This window comes from Otolemur garnettii, unplaced genomic scaffold (assembly GCF_000181295.1).
Source record: "Otolemur garnettii isolate 467f Iridium unplaced genomic scaffold, OtoGar3 scaffold00131, whole genome shotgun sequence".
In the NCBI taxonomy this organism is placed as follows: Eukaryota; Metazoa; Chordata; class Mammalia; order Primates; family Galagidae; genus Otolemur; species Otolemur garnettii.
This window is the reverse complement of record NW_003852526.1, coordinates 5000129-5002626: the sequence shown is the minus strand read 5'-3', so window position 1 is coordinate 5002626 and position 2498 is coordinate 5000129.

Sequence of the window (2498 nt, the reverse complement as noted above, 5' to 3'; positions counted from 1 at the left end):
CTCTATCAAGGGCCACAAAGTGAGACTCTGTCTCTAAATAAATAAATAAATAAGAAAAGAAAAAATTAGCCACTAAAAATTAGCACTCTGGGAGGCTGAGGTGGGTGGATTGCTTGAGCTCAGGAATTAGAGACCAGCCTGAAAGACAGCGAGACCCCGTCTCTAAAAACGGCTGGGTGTTGTGGCAAGCATCTGTATCCCCTGCTACTTGGAATGCTGAGGCAAGAGAATCTCTTTAGCCCAAGAGTTTGAGCTTGCTGTGAGCTATCACACCAAAGTACTCTACCCAGGGCGACAAAGTAAAACTCTGTCTCAAGAAAAAGGAGAGAAGATGATAAAATAAATATAACAAAATATTAAAAAGCATAGTTGAATCTGATTTGTACTATTGCAATATTTTTGTAAATCTGAGATTATCCAAACAAAAAAGTTAAAAATACCCTTTGTCTGCTGAAGAAAACATTTGCTGTGTCCTCCAAAGGGTGTAGTTGGCAGGTGGAAGCAGTTTGGTAACTCATTATACAGAACCTTGACAGGCAAGGAGTTTTCTTAGTTTTATAGGAAATAGGGAATAATAAATATTTTCCAGCAAGGGAATAGCTAAAGAAAATCTGCGTTTCAGATGGCTCAAGTGGGGACAAAGGTGAGATCAGTTAGTAAACAATAGCAGTAAGAAGAAAAATGGTTATCAGTCTGAATTAAGAAAAAGTGACTAAGGTGCCAGCCACATACACCAGAGCTGGAAGGTTCTAATCCAGCCTGGGCCAAAAAATAGCCGGGAATTGTGGTAGTCCTAGCTACTTGTGAGGTTGAGGCAAAAGAATCACCTAAGCTCAGGAGCTGGAGGTTGCTGTGAGCTGTAACGCCACAGCACTCTACCCAGGATGATAGTTTGGGGCTCTGTTTCAAAAAAAAAAAAAAAAAATAGCTGGGTATTGTGGTGGGCGCCTATAGTCCCAGCTACTCAGGAGGCTGAGGCAAGAGTATCACCTAAGCCCAAGATCTGGAGGTTGCTGTGAGCTGTGATGCCACAGCACTTTACTGAGGGTAACATAGACTCTGTCTTTAAAAAAAAAAAAAAACTGAAGTATTTCAAAAAAGAAAGGGTTCAATCTTAGTTTCCAAACTGTTGACCTGTCCTATGGATTTTGGATTTACCAGTCTCTATAATCACGTGAGCCAATTCCTGAATCAGTATCTTTCTAAATACATACACAGTTTATTTTCTTTTTTTTTTTTTTTTTTTTTTTGGCCGGGGCTGGGTTTGAACCTGCCACCTCCGGCATATGGGGCCAGCGCCCTACCCTTTTGAGCCACAGGAGCCGCCCTATTTTCTTTTTTTTAATTTCAGGTTAATTTGAGGGTACAAAGAATTAGTTTATAATGTTTGCAATTGTTAGGTAGAGTCCCTCTTCTAGTTGCACCCACTTATAGGAGTTGTGCCGTACATACTTACATTGTGCCTATTAAGTGGGAGCATACCAATCGCCCTCCCTTTTCCCTTCTGCCTCTCTTCTTCCTTCCCCCTCCCCCATCTTGAATTAAGTTTTTCTCTTGTGTGCGTATGTATTAGATCACCTACTAGTATCATATTAGTATTGAGTACATTAGATACTTGCTTGTGATACTTTACTAAGAAGAATGTGTTTCAACTCCATCCATGTTAATACAAAAGATGTAAATGCTCCATCTTCTTATGGCTGAATAGTATTCCATGGCATACATATACCACAGTTTGTTAATCCATTCCTTGGTTGGTGAGTGTTTAGGTTGTTTCTACATCTTGGTAATTGTAAATTGAGCTGCAATAAATAATCTAGTGCAAATGTCCTTATGATAAAATGTGTGTTTGTTTGTTTGTTTGTTTGTTTGTTTTGAGACAGAGCCTCAAGCTGTTGCCCTGGGTAGAATGCCATGGAGTCACAGCTCACAGCAACCTCCAACTCCTGGGCTTAAGCAAGTCTCCTCCCTCTGCCTCCCAAGTAGCTGATATTACAGGCACCCACCACAATGTCCAGCTATTTTTTGGTTGCAGCTGTCATTGTTGTTTGGTGGGCCCAACCTGGATTTGAACCCTGCCACCTTAGGTGTATGTGGCTGGCGCCTTAGCCATTTGAGCCACAGGGACCAAGCCGATAAAATGTTTTGTTTTGTTTTGTTTTGTTTTTCTTCTTAGTAGAAGTAATGGGATTATAGGATCAAATGGGAGGTCTAATTTGAGTTCTTTGAAGGTTATCCATACTTCTTTCCATAGAGGCTGTATTAATTCGCAGTCCCACCAACAATGTAAAAGTATTACCTTTGCTCCACAGTCACACCAGCGTCTGCAACTTTGGGACTTTGTGATGTGGGCTATTCTCACTGGGGCTAGGTGTTATCTCAGGGTGGTTTTGATTTTCATTGCTCTGATGTTTAAAGATAATGAGCATTTTTTCATATGTTTGTTAGACATTCATCTGTCTTCCTCAGAGAAGGTTCTGTTCATATCATTTGCCCAG